The following is a 21,383-nucleotide window of genomic DNA, read 5'->3' on the forward strand; positions in this document are numbered from 1 at the left end:
TTAAACACCGATTAATTAGAAGCATGTTCACGCCAAAATCAATAATCATATCAAAACGCTTGGCATTAATTGAGTCATTCTAATTAATATTACCTTTTCGACGCAGCCAGTAGTTATGTATCGACTAGTTTCATCTTCATATGAATATGCTTCATTGTTACTTGAAGAGCTTTCTCTCTTACCAACTTACTGAAGGGCTAACGAGTGAGAAGTGACTCAGCGAATGTATATACACTGTCAGAAAAAAAGCTTTTAGAGGTGAAGTAGATAGCGTCAACGTTGAAAGGAGAATAAAATAAGGCGGTTTATAACTGCCATGAAAAATAGACTTTCCATGGCGGTTTTGTATAAAACCACCTTGAAAAATTAAATATCCACGGCCGTGGAAAGTCTATTTATCACGAAGGTTATTAATATAACCACCATGATAAATACTTTTAACAGCAATTATTCAAATAACCGCCATTAAAAACTTAAATTTTTTTTTAAAATACTACATGAATTCTTTTACTACTTCCCTGCAGTTTACAGACCCAAATCTAGGCAGAGCAGAATATGCAGAATAATTTCAAAATGACCATATGAACACTAACATCCAAATCTTATTGAATCACGTAATATATCAACAAATAATCAACTAGTTAATAATCTAACAATGAACTTTTTGAGGAATGACCTAACTATTTCATATTTTGAAAATTCTGTAACAATGTTATTGACAAAGTGTCCCTCATCAAGTTGATTTCCTCCATGTGATATGGCACAACATTTTGGAATACCTATAAATAAAAAATAACATAGTGATTAGTCAACTTGATCAAAAATGTGAAAAGATTAAAGAATTACATGCAATGTAACCTATATTTAGCTCGTTTAATTTCTCAGTCACCCCTGTCTCAATGATGTCATTCATGTAGTGGATGATATAATATCTACATTCAACACTCCCTTGTTGACAACGATACTAACAAAATGAAATATAAAATTGAATATTAGACTTTGATTATAAACATTAACTTTGATTATTGAAAAAGATTTATAAGCATATAGTTAGCTCAAAATAGCATACTTGTGGGAGAATCCAGGTTGGTGGTTGCCTATTTTGCTTCTTGGCCACAACATTGAAACTATGAAAAGCCCTATCAACAATAAAAAAAAATGATATTAGAGCACATTTATAAACATTACACGTAATAAATATATAAATATAAACTAACGTGTAGATGACATCTCTGGTTTCTTCAGTTGGATTTCCACAAAGGGAACCGAACTAGTAGACTTTGTTATCAAAAAGGGCAGAAATAATTAGGGTCTAATGATAACTGCAAAATGCAAACCATGTTAATTATAATCCTATATATACAACTTGTGTATCTCAAATACAATAATATATTTACCCTTCCACGTAAGGTGCAAAATATATTTGCTTTCTTGTCTAAGTCATTGTGGTCATCATGTAGATCGACCTCGCTTCCATAGTATTGACTATTTTCTGCACCCTTTGAGGACACATAAAGCCATATGTTCTGTCAAGTCTTATGTGCTAACAGATTTGAGTAAAGTGCTTGTTGTTCAAATAAGAAACATTAGGACATGCATACGTATAACATGAAATAAGAAAATGATATTGTAACTTACAAAATAGCTAGCTGCATGAAAACTATATCCAGCTCCTCAAAGTTGAGGAACTGAACGAGGTCCTTCTTGTCAATGATGAAGTCATATGTTACATTTGAACCCACAATCCCTAGCAGCATCTTGAAAGTAAGGGGCTTCTCCATATTTGCCACTATGGAATGAAGAACCGCCAAACTGGAATACATAACTACTATGTCACTAAGAAGAGGCAGGAGTATAAGATCTGATAATGCGCTCTTTGTGGCCTTCTTCACTGTCACCTTCTTCATCAATGGCTTTCCAACAAGTCTCTTTGGCCACAAACTAAAATGTCCTTTAGCCTAAGCCAGTAGTTAAGTCCTCATCAGTAGGGCTAGGCATTGGTGTACCACCATGACCACGAAAAATCCTATCCACCGTCACCCTCACTTGATCCTTTGGAACTTTTTTGCCATGGATCGTTATGCCCAAGAATGCTCGACTATTAGTGACATGAATAGCTGAATCTTCAAAGTCCACATAGAGAGCACACAGCATTCCATCATCTTCGACAGGGTAAGGGTCAGACACTGCTAGTTGCTGCGTCTAATTATTATTGTCCTTCTTACTTTTCATCATAGGTAAACCTTGAAACATAAAAAGAAATTAGTTAAGGCACATTAAATAAGTTTAAATAAATGAAATGAACTTTTAGAATATTTGAGAAGATGTGTGATTATTACCTAGGAAGGTTTAGACACTCATGGCATTTGAAATTCGGTTGTGCCCATCATCATCATAGCTTGTTGAAACTTGGCATCGAACTCCTCACATATCTTTTGCATCTCTACCTTGTGTTGCTCACTGAGTTCAGCTCGAACTGTCTCTGTTTCTTCTTGTAATCACTTTTCGAGCTCCTCTTTAGATATCATGTTAGCGAAGGATGATCCATTGCTTATTCGTGAACCAAAGCCGAAGAACTATTTAATGCCAATCCCTTTAGGGGCCCCTTTGACTCTGCCAGGATGGTCAACCTTTCCAATAGTAGTGGCCAAGATATCTATCTGTCCACGAGGAACGAATGTACCTTGGAAGTGAATCATCTTTACACATTCGTTTTGGAAGTGAATTCCCTTTTGGAAGGATATCACTCAACAGTTCAAGCAATTCCGTGAAACTAGCATCGGTTTAACCATTTCTTGCCTTCAAGTTCATCAATTTCAACAAGGTTGTCAACCTTGTGTAATCATCTTTACACCCTAGGTATAAAGTTGTCTCAGCATCACTACACAAGGTTTCACATGTGGGAGAGGACTGTGTAGAGGACTCAAACCTTATGTCACGAAACATATCCAAAATTCTATCACCAAAGTCTTCATTCACAACCTTCTCCTTTCCAGATAGTGTAGTCTTTCTAATTTATTCATGCCATATCCAATTTGTATACCTTAAATTTATCTCATCATAGATAAGATGCTCTCTTATCTCAGGAATACTCCGTTGACTCTTGTTTAAACATTTGACACAAGGATAATAATACAATCCATCTCTTTTACTAGGGGCACTTTTCTAAGCAAACTTAAGAAACCTTTCAACCCCTCCTCATATTCTTTGCTAATTCTCTTAGCTTTTATCCAACTACGATCTATCGTTCTACAAAGTCAATGAGCATAGTTGTCAAGCTCAATTCTAACTCCTTAATTCAAATATTGAAATAAATAAAATAATTAAGTGTTAGTCAATAAATTAAAATTGACTAACACTTTATTACAAATTAAAGAGAATGTCTTCTTTTTTAAAAAAATTCAACAAAATTTTTCCTTAAATATATAACAAAGGGAAAATTAGAGTAGGACCAAGAAAAAATTATATTTATTATAAAGAATCTTAAAAATTGTAATTATTTAAAAGGACCATAAATAAAAAATTAAATATACAAAGACCATATTAGAAACAAAATGCACGCAAAATTTTTAATCAAAAATAAAATTTTCTTCAAACAAAATATAATTTCTTTTCGAACACTTGCTTATAATCTAAAGTCATAGAAAAAAATAAAATAGATTTGTATATAACATTTAGCTTTTTGTAAAAATAAATTAAAACACATACTGAAAGAAGTAAATTTTTGTAAAAATAATATTCCATTTAGGTCCTCCATTCTAATTTTTCCTATAACAAATCCCAAATTATTTAAAAAAATAAACAAATCAATCAATCAACCAAACTAACTTAATAATGTAATAAACAAAGACAGGATAAATTTAAAGAAATATAACAAATAAAACAAAAATAAAATTCAATCACAAACCAATTCACGAATAAAGATTCTTAAAGCTAAAACTTTTGAATCCAAAACGGAAACACAAATAATATCCATTTACAATGAAAAAAAATTCGCAAAACAAAAAAAATTCGCAAAACACTGAACAGATTATTTATTACTAAATTCTCAAGTTTATTATATAAAAAATACCAAAAATTTGAAATAAATATCAAAAAATTATTTAAAAAAATTAAAAACTTCAAAACTAATCAACTTTAAACATTTAAACATATTTCTAATGCTGTCTATGGGAAGGAATTGAGGTTTTTTCACACTAAATGCCACCAATCAACACCTTAAGCACATAAAAAATACAAAATCAATAATAGACACTACAAAAAAAAGGCTTTTAGAGACAGAATTTAGCAACGGAATTAGCGACGGATTAGTAACATATTAGTGACGGAAACGGATTAACGACAGAATTAGCGACGGAATTTGTTCTGTAGCTAATTCCTTTGTCGCTAATTGATTAGCGACAAAATTGAAATTCAGTCGCTAATTAGCGATGGATTAGTGACGAAAATTGCCGTTGCTAATTACCGATGAAAATTTCCCGTCGCTGATCCGTCACTAATTCTTGACAGAAATTTCCATCACAAATTAGTGACGAAAAAATTTCATAGCTAATCCGTTGCTAACCTGATTTTTTAAAAAAATAAAATAAAATACCATGTGGCACCTCTACCAATTGCCACGTCATCATTGGGGACCACCTTCACGTGTCGCTACCACCTCACCTCTGCCTTCCACGTGTGCTGCCACCTCACCTCTGCCTTCCACGTGTGCTGCACCTCACCTCTGCTGCCACATCACATGTCACCTTTGCCTGCCACGTGACGCCATCACATAATTCCCTCCTCAAAGTGACTTCTCTATGGCTCAAACTTAGGACCTCCTCTGTGCGTGCGTGCGGCTTTACAAGTTGAGCTAAAATGAACCTGTATATCTATATATTATATTATTTTACACAAACAATTATATATACATATATATTATTAAAAAATAAAAATATATTATATGATAATTTTAATCATAACTATTTTAAAGAAAAAATAATTTTTAGATATTTGTTTATAATGTTTTATTTTTTAAAAAGTATTTTTAATATAATTTTGATTTCTAACGACACTAATTTTGAATTTCAAATCATAAATAATTTTTTTATAAATATTTTATAAATTTATTTTTTTAATTAACATTAATAAGATATACAATGTAATGATATATGTATTATATTACATTATATTATCTATATGTGTTTTATATATTTGAAGAAAATCATTTACAATTAGTCAAAAAATCTTGTTATTCAAAAAATAGCTACTATAATAAAATCTAATAAATTATTCTATATAAAAAATTAAATGATTTGAATAGATTATGATAAACAGTATTCTCCTACTTGTATATATATCCTATGTAATTTATTTTCTTAAAATTCTTTGTATATATCATTTGTTTTTGTATTAAAGACCAAAATCAATCTATATCATGGGTATTAATTATATCGTGATTAAATTTTATTGTTTAATGATTGAAATTCAAAACTCACTTCAATATTAATTTGCATTCATATAAATTTATTAAAGTGTTTTGAATTTATATCATATATTATATATTTCAATATATTTTACATATGATAAAATTATTTTTTTCTTATATCAGTTTGTATAAGAAAGTTATTAATATTCTTATTATATTTTTTAATTATTATTAATAATCAAGAGGAATTTATTTTAAAAAAATATAAATAAGTTTTCTAAGAAATTGTATTTCTATTTTCAGTACATACACAATAATAACATGAATAATGATGATATCTTCATTAACACCAACTCCACAAGTATATCAATTTATTTTATAATTAAAAATGTTTTTAAATTATTATATTCTTAATTGTTATTATATAATTTTTGTAAGATTCTAATTTAAAATAATGAAATTTAAAATTAGTGACAGATTAGCGACAAAATTAGTGATAAAAACTTCTGTGACAAACAATTTAGCGACGGAAATTTCTGACGGAAAAAATTCCGTCGCTAATTCCATTGCTAAATATTTACTGGCGGATTTTCTAATGGATTAGCGATGGAATTTAGTGACAGACAGAAATTTCGTCACTAATCTGTCATTAATATTAGCGATGGAAAAATTCTATCGCTAATCCGTCAAAAAAATTAGCAACAGAATTTCCGTCACAATTTTGTCAGAAATTAGCGACGGAATTTGTTTCCGTCACAAATTTCGTCGCTAATCAGCTATTTTTTTTATAGTGAGAAGACAACCAAAATGTAAAACTAATCAATCTATTTGAAATACAACAGATTTTTATGGTTAAAACATGCAAGAAACCAAGAAAAATTGAAAGGAATGAAAGAAGAGGATACTTACTTAGTAGAGACGACTCAAATGCAAGAAGATGGGTGTTGAAATGGTAGTGGATGGTGGCAAGCAACCACAAGCGAAATGGAAGAGTTTAAATGGTGAAAAGAGGGGGGAATGGTTGGTAATGGCAGTTCAGTGGTGGTGGGACAGAGGCGACCATGGCACACTAATATAAAACTGTGAAAATGAGAAAAAAATGAACCCTATTGCGGTATAATTTAAAACTTTTCATAACAATTATTAAGAAAACCGACGTGGAAAGTTAAGAGTCGTGAAACTTATTTACAAAAATACCACCGTCTTTTTTTCACAGCGTTTTTCTTCTTAACTGTTGTTGCTTTGTGTCGTTATAATTTTTTTTCTAGTAATGATAAACTATCCCATATCAAATCTTGTATCAAAGGATGTGGATAGTAAAGATCTTCCTGCAATGATTTATATATTCAACATTAATTATCTATGATATATAATTGTTCCTTAATTAATTAGGAGAAATCAAGAAGCTTATTGTGTTTGTGTCAATATATATATATAGGGAGGAATTATCAGAGACTAAAGTAAAATTAAACTCGCCTTTGCACAAAGGCGACGAGCTTCATTCCAATGAATTTGATGGTAAGGTTGAAGGCAGAGTTCTTGTTTGAGCTGAAGAATAAGAGCTTGTTTGGAGTTCCGTTCAAAAAACACTTTTAAGCAAGTTCATGTAAGATGAAACAAAACTCTCTTTACATATTTACCTCTTATTCCGTAAATTACGTTTGAAAAGTTACTTATAAGTCAATCCAAACAAGCCCTAAGAGGTGTGATGGGACCCACAAATCTTTTTCCATACAAATACGACATAGGCATTTAAACCAAGCGGCAATAACACCACATTTTAGCTGCATTAATTACAATATCATGGAAGATATTATTATTAGATAATGCAATAGAACTAGCATTGAAGTTTTTTTAACATTAACACACTAATTGTCACTTACAGTAAAATAACTTAACTTACGTCACGTCCACTTCTATAGTTACGATAAGCTTTTTAATCGCACAATATATATATATATATATATATATTTATAAGATCTCATCATATATCTTTGGACTGACTCACAAAAACCTCTAATGATTAGAAAGCAAAAAACCATATATAGCATGAGAAATTACAATATAATAAAATTAAAATGATGAAGAGAAAATATCAGCAGAAAATTAAGGGAGTAGATAATACCATCTTTGGTCTTTAATATAAGAGTTGGCTAACTAATTTGGAGAAATTAAGAAAAATAATTTATTTATTTGTAACAAATGTATGTTGACTTTCTTGAATTGCCCTTATTCAATCATTTATATTGAAACTACACTTGGATAGAAATGCTTTATAATTAACAGGAATGTTTTTGAAAATGCATTATAAATTTGAGAGACAAAGTGATTGGAGTCTTCTATTTAGGACCGAAGATAGTAAATATGACATGAAATTAAAACATGATTAAACCTCCAAATCTAAAATTGATATTAGAAATGTATGTTCACCATTGAATTACGCACCTGGATGCATAGGAAGGAACGATGGAAGGAGCCAGAACTCTGGTGGCATTGGATTTGTTCCACAGCACTCAAACAATCCAAGTACCTACAACGACATATATAGCAACAATATATGAGACAGACGGACATACATACATACGTATATACATACGTATATAAAACCTAACATTTAGGGATTGAATAAGATAGAACGTGCTGAGAGCCAAGTGTTTCCCCAAGAGGGTATATAGGTGGCACCACCATGATCAAGAATCCATTTTCGAGCTCTGAAACAAGCATTGTCTTGGCCTCTATTGGGCCCTTCTCCAAGCATTCGCGTGCATATATAGCTCAGCGCAGTACAGAATATGGTACTGTGTCCCTCTATGTGTAGGCCCCACCCTCCATCTTCATTCTTTTAACATACACATACACGAAAACTTAAAACTGTAACATAAGACCAATACAATAAAGCTCGTTTTGATGCTTGAATATGTCTGTCATATTTACCTGGTGATAGTATAGGTATTGAAGGATTTCTTTACGATACTCTTCTGGGAACGCAGCATCAAGATGACTAGTAATATACTCCTCTGGTCATATTTATAGGGCAAAGAGAGAAGGTTTTTTTTATCCTATTTATAAGTCACTTCATTAAATTTTCAGCCTGAATATATTGTTTTGTCCTTCATTTATTAGTGTAGGTAGTTGTCTCTTTCGAAAAGTGTATATATCAGATATGAGTAAAGTTGGAAAATTGTTATATTTTAATGAAAAGTTAATACATTTTAAGATTTTCTTTAATCTGTGTGAAATATGCTGTAAGTGCCTTATAAATAGGACCAGAGGAGTACATGCAAAATACCTGTACCATTTATACCCATTTGAATTCGTTTAATTTATTTAATATGAAAATGGAGTAGGATTAATTGGAACTTGTGATATAAATTTGATCATTCTTTGTTCTTATTACAATACATATATACAGATATATATATATATATATATATATATATATATAACACCCACACACATTCTCTAAAATTTCTAGAATCCAAATTATTAATATTTAATAGAATTGTGATCAGCGTGGATATTGTATTGATTCTTTATTACATTAATATGATTATCTAAGAAGAGACGAAGATAGAGATTTGTTGGTGGTGGGCCCCACCTAACATGTGGACCGCAATCCCATGCTTTTTTATCTTTGGCAAAAGTATATATTTGGTACTTTTAACTTTATTTGAGGTTCAGTTTAGTACCTTAACTTTGAAAAGTATATTTCTAGTTCTTTAATCTAAAAATTGTTAGTCTTAAATCATATTTTTTATAACAAGTATGGTTGTTTTGAATATTAAACTTAATATGTTAACATTTAGTAATATTTTATCAGCATTCAGAAGATCAATGTCATCATTTTTTGTTAATAGTTTTAGAGTTAGAGGACTAAAAGTTTACTTTTTAAAGTTAAAGGATCAAAATAAAACCTTATATAAAGTTAAAGGACTAAAAATAGACTTTAGCCTTTATCTTTTAAATTTTTATAACATTGTACTTCTATACTCCTTTGGTTATGTATATTAATGGGATTATGTAAATTTAAAAACTAGTTAAAACGGGTTAAATGCAATGTATGTGTAAAAAACTATATTTTTACAAAAACAATCTTATTATTTGTGAAGAGTGAAACTAAGTAAGAGGTAAAAATTTAATACAATAATATAAGGGGTTATTAATAAGAACAAAAATTAAAAATATTTTCAGACATCATTTATGTATATTTTATAAAGGATTAATACAACCTTTGATCTTTTAAGTTTGCCTTCATTTTGATTTTGGTTCCTCAAATTTTTTTTTTTTGATGAAACATCAGGGTATCCACCGACGGACCCAGTGACTAATCCCTTCGCTGGCTTGTAGGCACCTCGATGGGTGGGACAGCTGGCCCGGGGTTTTAAAGCTTTTCCATACCCAAGGCAAGGATCGAACCCTCGACACTTGGTTAAGGGAGGATGAGCCCCCACCGCTCAACCACACCCCCCGGGTTGGTTCCTCAAATTTTAAACCATGAGTTTTAGTCCTTCAAGTTTCTTTTTATTTAAAACATTAATTCCTATAATCTAATAAAAACTAGGACCATTTTGCTCCTTGAGAGATCAAAACTTATGGTTTGAAACTTTAAAAATCAAAGCCAAAATGAAGGTAAACCTAGGAATCAAATATTATATTAACCTTTTTTATTAATAAGACTTCTAACTCTAAAGACCACTTGTTATAATATTGAAGTTGAGGAAGTATATTTGTGATAGGTGGGGATCCCTTAATATTTGGGCTCCACCAATGAATAATATCTATTTGTTGTATTTCTTATAGCATAGTAAATATGAATATACGTATATATGGTTGGTATATATACCAGAGGTTGCATGAAATAGACAGGTCCAGCAATTTGAGCAGGCCAGAGACCATCTTTTGATTGCAATGCGCTTAGACGATGAGTTGCCCTTCTCACAGTGTTCCCAACTTTTTCATCACTTATTTCCTCTCCTTTCTCTATCTTCACCCTTGGTACTTTTGTTTGAAATTCTTTTCCCTCAAGAACTGCACAAAGTCAATCACCATTAATATTTAACATTGGTTAATATATACAAAAAGTAACAAAGTATTATTTTCAATACTTAATATAAGATCTATTTAATTAAGTTGGATGGATTAAAAAAATAGTTAAATTAATTATTTGTAAAAGATATGTTTTGATTACTCTAAAATATCCTTTTAAATCATTTGCATTGAAACTATACTCATACAAACTCTCTCATGTGCAATCAACTACGATAGTTTAGGGAAAAAAATAATTATGGAAAACAAAATAAATTGAGATATTATATTTAGAAATATTTAAAAAAAACTCGGATTAGACCGGCCAGGTTGACTCGAAAACTAGTGACCTGGCTCCTTGGCTAGTCCAAGCAAGCAAGCAGCTAATTCAAGGAAGAAGTAAACCTGTATGACTCAGGAACAAAAGTAAAACTATACTCCTTAATGCATACTCCCTTAACATATAAAATCAGTAGGAATAATTTTAAAAAATGATAATTACGGGAAACAATATTTGTCAAACTCAACCCCCAACTGATTCTTATATTAGGAACCAAAAAAGGTAGTACAAGAGGGAAATATAATATTTGTCAATGAATCAGCTTGGTTTGCCAAATACTCCTATATAAAATTAATCCATGGAATTGGCCGTTTCATCAGCGTATGTAATCTAAAATGTTGTGATATACTTATTTGGAGAGGAAATCAAAATCAAAACACTACTTTCAGTCTTAATTATAAGATCTCATTTGTAGCATTTAAACGAGGTTTTATAATTAGGACAGAGGTAGTATATAATTATACAAGTAAAGTAGAAGAATGCACATTAAAAAAGAAAGAGAGACAATTAGAGAGTTATTAGCCTAACACTGTGTTTGGCTTAATAGAGGGAAGGGATTTTAGTCAAGAGAAAGGAAGGGAAGGAAAGGAACGGAGAGGGTAGCTAAAAATGGGAGGGAAGAAAAGACAGTTTAATGATTTTCTGTTTGGATTGATTGGAGGGGAGGGGAGGGAGAAATTTTAATGATACCTTATTTTGTTCTAATAAAAAATTAACTATTTTAACCTCATAAAATTTAAATGAATTTTTTCACTTTTTATTTTATCAAGATATATAATATATATATATATATACAATTCACCAATTTTGACCTACAAGACACAATCACGCACTTATAGGATATCAAGATAAAAAGTCGTGACTAATAGATTTCAATCAGAGAAAAGACTTTGAAGGTGAAAGAAAATACTGATGGCCTCTTGGAATTAGAAGAAGAGGGAAAAAAAAGGTTTAACAATGCTCACTAATTTTGGAGACACCTATCTCGACAACCTCTTGCTAGATATTCAAAAGAACTCTCTTATGTAGAAATATTTACGACTAATTAGAGGTTAACAAATCAAAAGAGTTTATGAGGAATTAAAATATTTTAGTTAGATTAATTTTGAAACTTAAAATTTTATCTCTTATCTTCCCTCCAAAAAATCTCACTTTTAGAGCAGAGGCTAGAAGGGAAGAGGAGGGGAGAAGAGTCCCTCCTCTCTTTAAAAAATATCTTAACCAAACAAGGGAAGGGCCCTTCCTAGAAAGTTGCACCAGCCAAACAAAAAGAGGGGAGCAACTTCCCTCCTTCTTCAAAAAACCCCATACCAAACATAGTGTTACAGTACCCATAAGGCGATACCTTGAAATGCCATGGAAAGCTAGGTACGTACGTGCATAGTATAGGGCTTGAGGTTTAAGCGATTATAGCGAATAATTAACGCATGAAAGTGGCTGCTTTGATTGAGGAAATAATCGAAATCAAAATATACAAATACAAGTACATATGAAAATATGTATAGTAATTAATAGCGGTAAAAAGTTGGAAACGTATTTAATTTTTTAGATGGGTTTTCATTTGTTTCATTGAAATATGCTAAAGATAACTTATAAATAAAATAAAATCAAAGTGGTAATTTAATAAGAGTATTCGTGCGGAAAAGAAGAATTTAATATAATTGACTTTTCACAAAATTAGGATTATAAAAACCTTTTACAAGACATTTTATATTCAAGACAGGAGCTGAGTGTTAAAGAGAAGAGAGACCAAGAAGTGAAAGAGTGAGGGGAAAAAAGTTAGAAACGTCATAGACAGAATGAGTAAAAACTGGTATCTGAAAAACCATCAATGGCCGTTCACCCAAAAAAAAAAAAAACAATCAATGGCATGCATACATTCCATCTTTGGTCTTTAATATATATAAGACTAGATAACTAACTTAAAAAGATTAAAAAAACTACTTAAAAAGATTAAAAAGATTAAAAAAAACTAGTTAAGTTAGTTACTTGCAATAAATATATATTTATTTTTTTTTAAACCATTCTATTTAGTTATGTGCATGGGAATTTCTTACTATCAATAGGTATATTAGAGAGAAAAAAATTATAAATTAAAGACCAAATAACTAACTTAAAAAGATTGAAAAACTAGTTAAATTAGTTACTTGTAACAAATATATATTTATTTTTTTAAACCATTCTATTTAGTTATATGCATTGAAACTGCCTGTATTGAAACTACCTCTTGATGGGAATTTCTTACCATCAATAGGTATATTATAAAGAAAACAATTATAAATTTGAGTGAAAAATAAATCGAGATATTATATTTATCAACAAATCTAATTCTCAAACTAACTTTTATAATAATAACAATAGGTAGTACATAATGAGTGTCTATTCATCATATAGATGCTTAAGTGGAGGTAAAAAGTAGTAGTGAATGAGAAATGGAAGAGAGAGAGACCTGAAAAAGCCATAGAAATTTTGACGAGCAGCTTCAACTTCAGCTCGTTCTTCTGGAGTTCCTTCAATTAAAATAGTGGAAACTTCTTTTGGTGGGCCAAAATGGGGACATAATTTCCCTGGATCTGAATTTGTTTTTTTTAATCCTTAATTGTGTTAACTTCAGGTGGTAAATAATTCAGCTCATTTTTATGATTGCCATTAATTTGACCATTATTTTGATACCCAAGACGAATTATGACAAGAGGATAATGTTTTTTCAATTTCCATTTTGGTTGGTTAATTTTAAGGACGTATATATGATCAAATGAAATATCATGCTCCGCGTGCGGAATAAAAAATTGTTATTGATCAAAAAGTTGTGCATGATTAATATTGGAAGTATAGAAAAATATTTTTATCAAACTTTAAAGCTTATCAAGATGTGTATCTAAAGTCTGTGAGAACTTTATGTAATTTAATCTGATTTGTATCAAAATTTTACTTGGTTTTGAGATTTTTGAAACGCGTCATATATCTAGGTGATTTGGTTGGTTACGAAAGATAAACTGAAATGAGAATAAGCTCGTAATACTGTATGGAAGATATCCTCCGTTGCATGCCAGAAATTAAAAATTTTATATATTAATGGGAAAGCTGGCCACCCAAAAATGATCCTGTAAAAATTTAATCCGGATTAATTGGTTGTTCAGATACTTAATAATATGATCTACAGAAAGCGCCACCTTACAGTTGGCCAAAGGGTTATCAAATACACACACACAAACATATATATAATATAACAAAATTTATATCAAGTTGCCTGTATCAATTATGTTAAATTCATAGGCAAAGTTCCAAGTATACATATGCATTTTAATGACTTGCAATAGCAAAATAATAAGTATTCATATAAATGAAATTATATCTATTATAACAAAATTTAGGTCAAGTTACTTATATCAATTATGTTAAATTCATAGGTAAATTTTCAAGTATACATATGCATTTGAATGACTCACAATAGCAAAATATATAAGAAGTATTCATACAAGTAAAATTATAATGGATGATTCATTCGGATCGACATGAGAATCCAACCACATTGCATAACCCATGTTGTATATTTGAAAGAGGTTGACCTCCGCATATACGTACTTTAACAACTAACATTAGCAAATGTTTCAGATTTAATTTTTCATAAAAATATTGCTAAACTGTTGTGGCCTTGTGGGGAAGAAAAGTTACAGTTATCTTTGCAACGAAGGTTAAGTATGACATCTAATGATCGAAAATGTAATATAGGTTACTGATATTCTAGCAATATATATATATATATATATTTATATAGGTTACTCCATGCTGTTGGGTGGGAGGTTATTAAACGTGATAATAACTACTAATACGCTAACAAAAAGTCACATTCCAGGTAGTTTGATATCTTTATCAATCACCCCATCCTATTGGTTTGAGCAAATTAATACCTTTGCGGTAGTTCCCCAGACAATTAAAGAATAATAAATACTACATACAGCTGTACCAATATTTATAGAACTTTCTCTCAGTTACTCTACTCATCTGGTCCTATTTATAAGTCACTTTCAACATGTTTCATACAGACCAAAAAAAACCTTAAGCTTCATTAACTCTCACTTAAAACTCAATAACTTTCTAAACTTTATCGCTATTTAATATACATTATACTTCATGTAAATAAAATCAACACATAAATAGGACAAAAAAATGTTTTCTATCTCTCTCCTATAAATAGGACCAATGGAGTATTCGTTTTACTAGACATTTACTAATAAAAATATTGATTGATAATTGGTATGAAACTTGCAACTTCTAACTAAGTATTTAATAGAATTTATTATTGAATTTTTTATACAAGGAATTGATTATTGAATACGACGGTCTGGATATTAAAATCAAGTAACCTATGCAGATGATTAAAAAATATAAGGTTAACATACAAATCTACTTGCAAAGTGTTTTATCATAAGAACTTAACATCATAAACTTCTTTTGGATGCAAAATGTATACATGACATTAATAAAAATAGTGCGAAATGTTGACTATTTAGCAAACATGTAGGTCAAGAAAATGGTGTTAAAATACAAATTTTCAAAATGGTACAAAAATGTCACAATAGTTGGAAATGTCATGTTTACTTTTGCCGAACAGTCAATATTAGTTGACTTAATGATTATAATATTTTTTTCACTATTTTAAAAACTTCACCTGTATTTTGGCACCCAAGAAAAGTTCATGGTACATGGTGCATCTGATAGAATACTTGATAAGTAGATTTGACACCTCAGCTTAAAATATAAGGAAAAAAGAGCGATAAAATATACTCAAAAATGCTAAAGGATATATTAGGGCAAGTGAATTTCAAAATCCTTAATGAAACCCTTTGTACTCTTTTTGGAATTTTGAAATGTTAAGAAATAACAACTTGTCCTTGTAATCTTGATAACCATTTTTATATAACTATTGATTACTCAAGTTTCAATATTAACTACTTTTGTTTTTAAAGTTCGGATGACAACTTTTATGTAGCTATTAACTATATAAGAGTAGTAAATAAATAACCATTAATAGGCTAACAAAAAGTCAAATTCGAGGTAGGACGATATCGTTATCAATTACCCCATCTTGTTGGTTGAGCAATTCCCTAATGAGACCCTTCATACTATTTTTAGAATTTTAAAATGTTGAGAAATGACAACATTACCCTTGTACTCTTAGTAACTACTCATCTGGTCTTATTTATATAATAGAGAGAGAATTATTTTTTGGGCCTATTTATAGGACACTGAGAGAAATTTTTTGTATGGATATACAATTTTACCCTTCATTTATTATTGTGTTGACTTTGTTTATATGCGGTATAATGTATATTAAATAGGGATAAAGTTGGAAAGTCATTAAATTTTAAATGAGAGTTAATGAAGTCTAAAGTTTTTCTTGGTCTGTATAAAATATACTGAAAGTGCTTTATAAATAGAATCAGAAGAGTATTTTTATATAGCTATTGATTTTCAAAGTTTGGATGATAACCACACAAAAATAGTAAATAAGTAACTATTAAAAGGCTAACAAAAGGTCAAATTCGAGGTGGTTTGATATCTTTATCAATCAGTTCATCCTGTTGGTTGAGCAAATTAATTAATACAGTAGCCGTGGTTCCCCAAACAATTAAAGTTGTACTAAATACTACATACAGTTGTACCAACATTTGTAGAACTTTAATTTCCTTCAATTATTAGCTTTACTAGACATTTACTAATACAATTCCGGTTCAAAATATAAGCTAAATTTGATCCATTTACATTTATTAAGAAATTAGTTAAAATCAATTTAAAACAATAAATATGTAAGCCATGTATTTTTTTTCCAAATATACCTTTATTAATTAAGAGAATAAGTAAAAGATACAATAAATGAATCAAAGATGAAAGACAATGTATAGGGATAAAATTGAAAAAACATTCATTAAATGTTTAGACAAAAGTAAATGTTATCTTATAAAAAAAATCAAACCCCTCTAATAAAATTTAGCTTATATTTTGAATCGGAGCGAGTAATTGATATGACTCTTGAGACTTCCAGCTAAGTATTTAATAGAATTGATTATTGACTTTTTTTATACAAAGAATTAATTATTGAATGCGATGGTCTGGATATCAAACTCAAGTAACCCACGTAGATGATTAAAAAATATAGGGTTAACGTACAAATCTACTTACAAAGTATTTTATCATAAGAATCTAACGCTATAAACTCCTTTCGGATGCAAAACATAAACATGACATTAATAAAAATAGCACCAAAATGTTGACTATTTAGCAAATATGTAGGTAAAAAAATGATGTAAAAATACAAAATTTTAAAATGGTACAAAAATGTCACAGTCATGGGAAATGTCATGCTTACTTTTGCACCATTTTTTGGTTGACAGGCCACAACATATTTTTTTTCACTATTTTGAAAATTTCACGTGTATTTTAGCACTAAAAAAAAGTTCATGGTACATGGTGCCCCTAATAGAACACTTGATAAGTAGAACCCATTTTTGAGGCAGAATCAACTTCCAATCACTTATAAACCTAAAATATGAACCATGTGTGTAACACTGACATATTTAAATTATCATTTAGGTATCCTACTATGGTAACTAGTAATAAAGAATTAAAACTCAAACAATAAAGATTACCATGGTAGAATGTTTAACAGCCAAGTAGAAAAATAGTTATTAAACTAGTAGACTTTACTATGGCAGTAGAAAAGAAATGAAACGATTGAAAGCTCTATCATAGTAGAAAATGATTAAACTTATGATTTCGAGAATTAATCGTGATAGAAATGAACAAAACCATAAGTAAAAGATCTATCATGGTTATTTAGAAATCAACATTTTTTAAAACTCTTAATACACTAAACAACCATCATTATTTGATAAAACATTTTCAACATGGCGGAAGGGAACACCAAGGATCCTCGGCATAAAAATTGGGCCACGGGCATTTGAAGCCCAATAATTCAATAACCATCCCACAAGCCCCAACAACTACTTATTAAATCCCTTTATCCATTCACAACACTCAATCATACAAAATTCTCAAATCATAATTACATAATTCCTAGGACATAGCAATAATACGTATGTAAATGAGAAAGGCAAAAGATGATATGTGCAAGTAAGAAGAACCTTAATGAGTGTATATAATTAGGCTTACCCTCTTACAACTTCCCTACAACCCTACTCAGATCTCACCGGAAAAAATGAGATATAGCAACCATGAGAACTAAGGATCTCAGTAACCAATGGTTATTCAGGTATATACAAGCAAACCAAGATCAAGAACACACTATTCTAAAATCAAGTTCAACTAGTAATAATTAGTTTATGTCGGTCTGTACTGAACACCCTTCACAAACTAGTTCTCAATCCGGTTACAAAAAAAAAAAATCTTTTTCAAAAAGATTAAAAGTCATAATTTATTTCTCAAGTCACTTTTATAAGTAATTTCACAGAACATATCTTAAACCCTTTTTACAAAATACTTTCACAAAATCGTTATCTCATACCAATCATAAATCTCATAAATAGCATGCCAGGGAAATGATTAATGCACAGACCAACTTCATTATCCCATACAAGCCTTACAAAAGATTCCAAATCATGAGCCGTGACCTGGCCAAGGTCCCTAGCTCATCATGACTGAAATATGGCTCCCCTCCTTTTGACAAAACTAAGGAGGCGTCATGTTCATCAAACTTGCTATAATACCTGGCCAAAAGAAAAGCATTGGAGATGGGGCCCTAAGAATCACCACTCACTATGTACCAAACAGTGGCATACCACATGGTATTTTACATACACAAAACCAGCTCCCATCAAAACTCCACAACCATCGGTGTGCGTAAAAGGCAAGCAGTCACAATTATGGCATGTATATAAAGTTCTAAACATATCAGTATGATTCCAAACAATATATATCCAATATTGTGTCCTTTTAATAATCATCAAGATAACAATACTATTTTAACCCAACGAACTATATTCAATTGTGTTCATCATATAATTCATATAGCATAGCATTGTTTCCAAATCATTTTTTATATTTGAGAGTTCCAAATAGATGAATATTATATTTGACAAGTATGTAAAGGAATAACCAGGGTTACCTATACTCCAAGCTTATCATTACCAATAGTTGAATGCTTCCAATTTTCCAACATCAACTAATTTAACTTCAGTCTGCACCATTATTATACAATTCCCCAATAGCCAAATTGCTAAATAAATAATCAATTTAATTACATAGAATTAAACTCCCCAATTCTACCTCTAACTTTCAAATCTCACTTTGAATATCCAATTCTTCATTCCAATACCAACTGGCATATTTTCAAGTTCCAAAAACTCATTAGAACTAATGGCTAACCTTCAATTATCCAAATTAATCAAAATCCCCAATTTCTCTAATTTAGGGTTCCATCCAAAATACCCATTCTCAAATTACAAGCTATAACATCAATCTAAACCAATGAAACATTAATTCCACCTCCAATAAATATAACCCAATCGTTAAATTCAAGTTTAATCGGTAAAACTATTATATCTAATCATTATCCTCCTCAAACATTCAATCCCTAACTAATTCTCAAATAATGTGATAGGAAAATTCTAAACCGATGAAATGCATGTATTTACTTATCTTTACAACTCTATGATTTCCATTTGTTGAACACACTCGCTCCAAGCCCGAATCTTTAAATTTGTTTTGCTTTCAACAAAATTTATACCAATAGAAAGCTCACATAGGATAGAAAAAATATTTATGAAATAAGTATGAGATTGGGAAATTTTATGAGAATGAAATGGAGCTCATAAGCATCTGAAATCTCCATTAATGGAGTACACGCGGTGGAAGAAAAGGCGAATAAGAAGAGTAGAAGACGGAGTGAAAGAAGAAAGGGGCTATTATAAAATAGTGAAATGGGCCCCAGTGTATATATTTTAATTCTCCTTTTTTTCCCCTTCTTTTCTTTTCTTTTTTTTTGTTTAATATATATAAAATTCTAATTATTCTTAAAATTCATATCATGGTACTTGAAAATCTCTAAATTTGCCAAGATGAGAACGGAAGTCTAAATAATTAAACTCTAGTTGTATATTTTACTCAATTTTTTGATAATAAATAATTGTAATATATTATGTGGGAACATATTTTTAATACTTTTAATTTACCATACCTTATAAAATTTTTCCTCCCTTTCATTTTGTAGATATATAATTTCAGATTATGCCATTGAAATTTAAGCCTTTTTGGGTAATTCATCTATACTCTATAATTACATGGCAATTCCCAATTACCATAAAATATTCTCATTAAATTCAACTTAATATTAATTAATACATACATCCTTTAATATTAAATCTTATTCAATTATTTTCCTAATTTTATACTTTTAGACCTCATATAATATGTTTAATCTACTTTAAACCTCAAATTATCTAATAAATCACATGTTAATAGTAATTCAATATTAGGAATAAAAACATGGAATGTTAGACGATGATCAACATTCGTTACTCCACACTTATTTCTCAACCATAAATCCTCTCATTGCATTGATTACTACAGTACTTTGTGTTTCAATATATATGGTTACATATATGTTTTCATGTTTTCCTTGGTTTCACTGGTATCTTTTTATCTAGCATTGTTTTGTTGGTGGGTTGATATTAATATCACTATTTTAGAACCAATTGCATCAGTCATTTTTAAATTGCACATTAGGAGAGCTTAACAATATTTTTATTAACACTACAAAAAAAAGACTTTAGATGACGACTGTCGGCGGTGACAAAAAAAGTCGCCGCTGAAAGTGAACTTTTAGCAGCAACTTTTTTTGTCACCACTGAAGGTATACCTTTGAGCAGAAGGTGATGTAATTACTGGGTTCACTTTCAGTGACGACATTCTATGATCGCCGCTGAAAGTAGACTTTTAGCGGCGACTATTAGTGTCGCTGTTGAAGGTTTGACTTTCTGTGGCGACTTTATAATGTTGCCACTGAAAGTGTAATATAATAATATATATTTTATTTTACAATAGTAATAAACAAATTCAATCCGGCTGAGTGGTAAGAAGGTTGAACACGAAAGGAGGTGGTCACGAGTTCAAACCTTCAAGAAGACACATTTAAGGTGAAAATATTTGGACGATGACGTGGCAGGGAGGAGTGATGTGGCAACAATGTGGAGGTGGCTAGTGATGATGTGGCACTTGGTTGGTGATGAGGTGAAGGTGGCTAGTGATGATGTGGCGGCCGGTGGTGATGACGTGGTAGCCAACGATGATGATATGGCAGCTGGCAACGATGATGCGGCTTTGGTAAAGCCAATTCTTCTTAGGCATCACTTTCAGCGGCGACAAAAAAGTCACCGTTGAACGTCCCTGTTGGCAGCGACAAATTGTCCTCGTTGAAAATTCTTTTAGCGGCGACAAGAATGTCACCGCCGAAAGTGTCTTTCAATGGCAACAAATGTCACCGCTAAAACTTCTAAAAGTCGCCGCTGAAAGTGTCTTTCAGCGGCAACCCTACAACAATGACTTTTCAGCGGTGACAAGTCGCCACTGAAAACTTTCAGCGGTAACTTTTAT

At 30.6% G+C, this 21,383-nt stretch overlaps 1 pseudogene; it reads right to left on the reverse strand.

Annotated features, from left to right (window-relative positions):
• The window catches only part of LOC114729249 (uncharacterized), a 145,278-nt pseudogene that overhangs the window by 97,193 nt on the left and 26,702 nt on the right, over positions 1-21,383 (reverse strand).

The sequence above is a fragment of the Neltuma alba genome, unplaced genomic scaffold (genome assembly GCF_004799145.2).
Source record: "Neltuma alba isolate B1F8T4 unplaced genomic scaffold, ASM479914v2 tig00012617_pilon, whole genome shotgun sequence".
Lineage (NCBI taxonomy): Eukaryota > Viridiplantae > Streptophyta > Magnoliopsida > Fabales > Fabaceae > Neltuma > Neltuma alba.